The sequence below is a fragment of the Capsicum annuum genome, chromosome 11, assembly GCF_002878395.1.
Source record: "Capsicum annuum cultivar UCD-10X-F1 chromosome 11, UCD10Xv1.1, whole genome shotgun sequence".
In the NCBI taxonomy this organism is placed as follows: Eukaryota; Viridiplantae; Streptophyta; class Magnoliopsida; order Solanales; family Solanaceae; genus Capsicum; species Capsicum annuum.
This window is the reverse complement of record NC_061121.1, coordinates 230,996,273-231,004,616: the sequence shown is the minus strand read 5'-3', so window position 1 is coordinate 231,004,616 and position 8,344 is coordinate 230,996,273. Positions and strand designations below refer to the sequence as shown.

Sequence of the window (8,344 nt, the reverse complement as noted above, 5' to 3'; positions counted from 1 at the left end):
ATATATATATGCTTAGTATATTTCTATATACTTTGTATTTTTATATATATGTGTGTATATGGTATATACATGGTATAAACTTTATATATAACATACTTTGTATATTTCTATTATAAATATAATACTTTATATATTTATGGATATAAATATAAATTAACAGTAAAATAATATCTTAAATAAATGAGAAAATTAAATAAGGAATAAAAATAATGATGAGAGAGAAAAAGAGATAGTATATATTAATTAGGATAGCATTAAGTTCGAAATTATAATTATCTTGTTCTTTAAAACTGCTATATACGTAATATTGAATAAGCAATGTTATAAGGAGAGTTTTATGTAAAAATTTAAAAGATTGGGGTTATATGTAATAATAATAAAAGTTTTAATTGGAGTTGGAAAATTGTGAGAACAACAAAAACCTGTTTTCCCTTCTCGGAAAAATTTTCCAGAATTATTTTCCGAATTTTCATGGTCAAACACCATAATTTCTAAGTCCGGAAAAAATTTTTGAAAAAAAGGGAAAATTTTCCATGGCCAAACGGGCCCTAAATTTGCTCATTAATTAATTGTCATATATGTACATTTATATAGACACAACAAAGTACTAATTTTACTATTCCAATTTCCACATAGCAAAATTTAAACTCTTTCAGGAGAATGAGAATTAATAAAATCTCCCATAGAAAAAGAAATAAAAAAGAAGAATAAATTTGCTCATTAAATATGTGTCTATACATTCATCTTGTCTCCATTAAAATTTTGAATTCTTCTACACTATCATATGGTTTTTAATTTCTCTCTATTTATTGCACTACTCTCTATTTATGCCATGTAAGAATTAAGGGATAAGGAAAATAATTTTGCGATAAAGTTTGAGATTAACTTTATTACATGTTTGATGTGAGATATACTATCTCAAGTAGACAGTGATTGAGCCAGAATTTTTACTAAGGGGTAGTTTGATAGAGTATATAAGATTAATACAAAACATAATGTATTAATAATGTTTTCATTAATAATGCTTGTATTAGTTATGCATGTATTATTTCTTATACATTGTTTGGTTTGATGTATAAGAAATAATACATCTTACATAATTTTTATAAAAGAAATGTTTGTTTACAAAAATACCCTTCTTTGATTTTGTACACTTTTTTGCAACAAAATTTTTTTGCCAATCTCAAATATAATTAGTATTGTTGAACTAGTATATAGAGGTTTCGGATTAATTGCAAGACCTTCATCTTTGCATGTGAAATATTACGTCAACAGATTAACATGGTCGAAACAAAAATAAAATATAAGACGTAAGATTAAGAAATAGTCTCAATTTTTTTATAATCTTTTTAAATACCCTCGAATCAAAGCAAAAATATGTTACAATTATTTAAATCAATTATTCATTGTTGTAGATTAAAATGATTGGAAAAAAATTGTGAAATGTTTTGAAAAGATTCACTATTGCAAATTAAAATGACGGAAAAAGGAATGGTGAAATATTTTGAGAGGGAAATTGAGGGGTATTAAGGTCATTTAATAAGTTAATGCATGTATTAAAGACTTTGCATTACTAATACATAGAAAATAAATGGTATTAGTAATACACACCTTAATAAACAGTAGAATGTATAATTAATGCATTAGTTATACATGGACTAAAAATTGTACCAAACAAGGTATTCTTAATACACGTTAATTAATACATATAGTATTTTTATCAATACACTCTACCAAACGACCCCTAAGAGAATTCAAAATCGAAAGAAGTAAGCACACGAACTAGTCAAAGGAGGTTCAACATCAACTATGTATACACAAAAAATAATTTTAATCATGTAGTATAAATAGTAAAAAAAAAATAATTGTTTCAAAATTATGAACCTATAGACTACAAAAGAGTTAACAAAACAAACGTAATTAGAAAGAAAGAGTTAGTCGAAACAAGAAATTCAAATACGAATTATAAGATGTGGAATCGAATTTTCATCAGTAACATAAAAAATTTATATAGTTAATCAACTAAACTTTTAATAATATTCTCCATCAATTATCTTAAAGTTTTGAGTACAAGCTTTTTAATGAAAATCATTATTATGTCAAAACTTGAAAGGAAAATAAAAAAGGATGACTTACGTGTTTATAATTGTTACAAAAATATGAACCTATAAATTACAAAAAGAGATGATAAAACAAAAGTAGTTACATAAAGAGAGTTGTAAGAAAAAAGAAATTCAAGTATGGAAACAAAAATGTGTTTTGTTGTGCATCATCATTTCTTTTTTCTTTTTCTTTTTGGAAACTAACACCCTGTATTCAGGGGAGAACTTAGCTGTTAATTTTGTAGTGCTCCGATATTCGTTAAGTTTGATTAAAATTAGGTATAATTATATAAAAATTAGTACAGGATGGAGAAAAGCACTCACTAAACTAAAAAGATAGTTGGGTGCTTTGGTTTAAGGACGGAACCTTAACGCTTTGAATATCGATATATCTGTTTGAACCTTCTGAACACTAATGATCCCTAAAACCCGGATCCGCCACAGCTCACATTACATTACCGCATCGACGGATTTTTAAAAGAAGAAAAAGGCAGAATAATATTGTTTCAAGATTATTAAAGTGAGTTACGTGTATATATATATATATATATATAGCCGACTAGTTTATCATTCGGTACGACGTATACACAATAGGTATACTTTATCATACATTGTTTAGAATTGTATTTTGAACTTTTGATTTTCACTCCTAATATTTTCTTGAGCTGAAGATTTATCAGAATCGAGCTCTCTACCTCTCACGATAAGCTTTATACGCGATACTCGTCCACACTTCACTTATGAGATTATTTGGGTATGTTATTGTTGTTGTTGTTGCATACGTATATTATATGTATAGTATGTACATATTTTGTGTAAAGTAGTATATACTACTTATACACCTATATATAATATGTAAATTAGCTCTGAATGGTTCGGATCTGTAATTATTCCATAATTATTATTAAGCTAGCGTTTGATCATAAATTCTTAAACATTTTTAAAGTCTATCTTCAAAACCCAAAAATTGAAGGCCACTAAGAAGAAATTGGATGAGGTTTAGTATGAATTTTGTTAAAACTGACTAAACTTTAAATAATTTTTTAAAATTGAATTGGTGTTATTTCTGAAATAAATCCAAAGGCCCAATTTGCAAATTCGTAAACTATCCTCTAGGCCCAAAACAGTATAATTGGGCCAAAATCTCAAGAAGTCTGAGAGAAATTTTCATATATAGCCAAAGTTCCGCCTTCGATTACGAAAAATAGCAATAACTTGCATTGTACCCAAGTAAAATATAATTGCGATCGTACGCACAATAGTAAAATACATTGCATCCACACACATAATAAGTGTATGTGAATATATACAATATCTCAGTCTAACTATACTTGTGTGCTTCTGCAATGAAAATTCCAAACTATCGCTATATTTACGTAATTTTTTAAACTATCGCTATTTCAAATAAACGTAGAGTATTAATTTGTTGTGTTAAGTAATTCTTCATTTTATTTTCCGGCATCCCTTCATATGAGAAAATGTCCAAATACACATAGTAGTATTATTGTGTTCACAAGAATTCATACTCTCCGCTCTAGATTATATAGTGGTGTTATACCTTTGTAAAAATAATTAAATATAGATATATGAATTTACGCTCGAAGTATTTTTATAGTAGTGCACCTATCCACTCAAATCCTAAATATGCCTCCGCTAAATTATTTATACTTCAATTACGATTATTCGACTTCGGCTTATATATGACGCTCAAATTGTCGGTAATTTGATAATAGTACATTCATCGACTCAAATCCTCAATATGCCTGTGCTAAATATTGATAGTTCAATTATGATTCATTCGACTTCGACTTATATTTGATGCTCGAATTGTCAGTAATTTGATAATAATGCACTCATCCATGCAAAATCTCAATATGACTCTGCTAAATTATTAATACTTCAATTGTGATTTATTCGACTTTGGCTTATATGTGACACTCAAATTGTCAGTTAATTGATAATAGTGCACCATTTCACCCAAATCCTAATACGCCTCTGCTAAATGATTAATACTTCAATTATGATTTATTTGAATTCTATTTATATGTGACAATTGAATTGTCAGTAATTTGATAATAGTGCACCCATCCACTTAAATCCTCAATATGCATATGCTAAATTATTAATACTTCAATTACGATTTCTTTGACTTCAACTCATATATGACGCTCAAATTGTCGGTAATTTGACAATAGTGCACCCACCCAATCCTCAATATGCCTCTGCTAAATTATTGATACTTCAATTATGATTTATTCGACTTTGGCTTATACACAACACTCAAATTGTCAGTAATTGATAATACTAATACTGCATCCATCCACTCAAATTCTCAATACGCCTCTGCTAAATTATTGATACTTCAATTATGGTTTATTCGATTACGACTTACATATGACATTCGGATTGTCGGTAATCGATAATAGTGCACCTATCCACTCAAATCCTCAATATACTTTTGCTAAATTATTGATACTTCAATTATGATTTATTCGACTTCGTTTTATATATGACACTTGAATTGTCAATAATTTGATAATAGTGCACCCATCAACTCAAATCCCCAATATGTCTCTGCTAAATTATTGATACTTCAATTATGATTTATTCGATTTCGACTAATATATGACATTCAGATTGTCAGTAATTTAATAGTAGTGCACCCATTCACTCAACTCCTTGATACTTCAATTACGATTTATTCGTCTTCGACTTATATATGACGCTCAGATTGTCGATAATTTGATATCTTCAAGAGTGGAAGGTGTGAAATACGCGCTCCGAAGTGAGAATGGGTAAGAGCAGCTTACTTATTGTGTAGTACAATTATTTTTTTGCACATTTTTGGTGTGCACTTTTGCTAAATGGTCGATGCATCTACCCACTTATTGCTAAACTTTTTTTTTGGGTTCTTCAATTCTCTATTGTTACATTATTGTTGAATTTTGTACGTTTATCAATTGCATGAAAATTAAAATTGTTGTTTCCACGGGAATATCGAGGGACTTTGGAATTGACGAGATTATATATGATGCAACAACAAAGTACAAATGATTAGTAGAAGCAATCGCAAGACAGATGATCATAGACATATCGAATTGAAAGGTTAAGCGCAAGCAGGGAAAAACGATTGTGTATTTAGTGTATTAAATTAGATATCATAGTTGTATGTAATTCGGGTATCTGTTTTTTATTTTTATTTTAAATTTAACAGCTACTATTTGGTTTGTGTGGTGGAGGATTGTACTTGGTTTCTTCATTCTTCCAGAATTAAAAAATCAAAGATTTTTAAGATAAAAAAGTATTGTGACTTTCATACATTCTCAATAAAGGATCAAGTTTATGCAAGGCGTCAAGGGATGAAAAGTGATAGCCGGACTGATTTTAACAAATCAAAGATTCCAGAATCATTAGGGAGTAATGGTGTATTATTGTTGATTTTTTTGTTAAATATCTATTGTATGTGACACCAAAATATATGACAATGGATATTAATGAAAATACTGAACAATCTGTTATTTGTGTTGGCATATAAGATTCTAAATACAAATGACGTATTCTTATATAACTGTTTTTAGTGTATGAAACTAGTATAATACACAATACAAGATCCATGAATTGTTTAATAAATTACATTGAAATCAGTTTATATACATACTCATTTGAAAAGATTTTACCTTTTTCGACTTCTTCTCTAGGATCCTGCGTATTATGTGCTTAAGGAGGACGCCTCCCCTTGCATCTTTGGACCAATTGAGAAGCAGCGTTGGTCCTATGCATGTGCGAAACAATTGATTGAGAGGCTGATCTATGGTATATGAAATTTTATAATTATCGGGTTGTTTCATAGTTGAATCTCTTACGATATACCTTACGTGTTATGTGTTATATTTACAGCTGAAGGTGCTGAGAATGGCTTAGAGTTCACTATTGTAAGGCCGTTTAACTGGATTGGCCCTAGAATGGATTTCATTCCTGGTATTGATGGTCCTAGTGAAGGCGTTCCAAGAGTATTAGCTTGCTTTAGTAATGTATGTGTACTTTTCTGTTTTTCGACCTTAAAATTCTCTATCTGATATTCACTCGAGAGTCTCATGTTTTCATCGTCTAATGTTCATTCTTCTCAGAACCTTTTAAGACGTGAACCTCTGAAACTTGTGGATGGGGGAGAATCACAAAGAACCTTCATATATATCAAAGATGCTATCGAAGCTGTTTTGCTGATGATCGTGAGTTTGACCTCGTTATGCCTTTACTTTGTTTTCAGAAAACACATTTGGATCTACATTGATTCAAGTATTTAAAATGCAGGAAAATCCCGCTAGAGCCAACGGCCATATCTTTAATGTTGGTAACCCTAACAATGAAGTTACCATCAGGCAGCTTGCTGAAATGATGACTCAGGTGAAACGATCATTCAATTTGACTTTCTCCTACGCCTCTTTTGGTGTCAACTCTTTCGTCCTGAATTTGATGCAGCATGTTGTTGATACGATGTTTTGACAGGTCTACTCAAAGGTAAGTGGAGAGTCTTCTATTGCAACAGCCACCGTTGATGTAAGTTCTAAAGAAAATTTTATGGCGAGGGGTATGATGACAGCGACAAGAGGATTCCAGACATGACCATAATCAACAAGCAGCTTGGTATTGGCCTGTTTCATCGCCTACCGACTATTTTAATACTTGCTAAAGTTGAGAATAATCTGATTTGGATTTGGATTTGGATTTTAAGTATTTTTGAAGATTTAGTTTATGGGCTTTCTCCTATATGACATGATTATAATCTGGGGAGGGTAGAACATTTGTAGACCTTTGCTCCCGCATATCACATATCAAAGTAGGTACACAAAATGGGAAAACAACAACGAATAAATCGAAGCAACTAATAAGGGAGCAGCAACAATCATAAAATAGTGTAATAGCTTAAACACAATAAACAGTAGATGGTGATAGAAATCAAAAGCAAGAGGCTATAAGTGTAATAATCCATATTTTAATGAGGGGTAAGTGGGTAATTAACCATTATTATTATTGTTAATTAATATAATTAAAGTGGGCAAGCCAAAAGACAAAAACACTGCAAAAGACAAAAACCCTCTCCTCTTATATTTGTCACTGGATATTCTAATGAGGGAGTAAAAGGTAGGGTAAATAGTTTCTTAAGTTTTCAAAAGCAGCAACTTCTTCAAAGGAGTAGAAAAGAAAAGAATTAGGGCAATTTATCTCTTAACTCTTGGAAGAGAGCGAGCCAACAGCGTAGAATAACATTAGCCACTAACACTCACCTGCGAAACTTCATATTTACAAGATATGCATCTTGTTCCTAATTCTTTAGCGTGAAAACTATGCAGAGAGTATTTCAGAAGATTGGCCCTAATGGAGTTAACGAGATTGAGTGGAAGCTATTGATTAGTTAATAATTATTTTTGATGATGTAATGATTGAGCAATGAGTAGAGAGACAAAAGGGATCATATTCATGTTGTGGGACTCCTAATTTTTTATTGATATTAATTGATTTTAGATATGTTAACTTCCTGAACGTGAAAATAAAAGTACTTGCTGTACAACTTTGCAAATTCTTGGCATTAGTGGAGTTTTAAATATGTATTTAAGAGTTTCTTATAATGTTTGTGGCTAATAAGATCAAATGGTTAGGTAACTAATTTGTATGAGATTATTATTGAGAAATTAGGTTGGATAGAGATAATTTTTAATTCATCGCACGTATGAGATACTAAGGTTTAGCTTTAAACTAGAAGGTTAGAAGTATTGAGACTTGACATCGGCTAGCACAATTGACATCGTTAAGTAATATTTTTATTAGATTGAAATCATTGGAGGCTGTTTGGTTGGTGAGTACTTAAAGTAGCGAGTCGACGATCTTACTGGGTTATATTTATATAGCTCACTCCTTACTTGCATACCTGCAGATACGGTTGCGGAGAAAGAGACTTATGGCTGATGATCTTTACGTGTGGATTGTGTTGCTAAGGTGAACCTTCGCATTGTTCGTGGAGGCTGTCATCCGGCTTTATTTATTTTTAGCTTATATTTATTTTTGTTGGGTTGTATGCCCGAAAGCTGAACTCATGTAACTTTGTTTAGATGCTCCATGGTCTAGTATGGGGTTTGGGTTAGAGACTTGTTACCTAAACTACTATTGTTTTACGCGATATCTTGCTGGATTATTACTTTGCGTTTAGTGATTATTTCGTGCATTTGAAGTTGCATACATTTTTA

General features: G+C 30.6%; 1 pseudogene; it reads left to right on the top strand.

Annotated features, from left to right (window-relative positions):
• The first annotated feature begins 5,651 nt into the window (after positions 1-5,651).
• LOC107846103 lies at positions 5,652-7,519 on the top strand (annotated as a pseudogene).
• Positions 7,520-8,344: the final 825 nt, after the last annotated feature.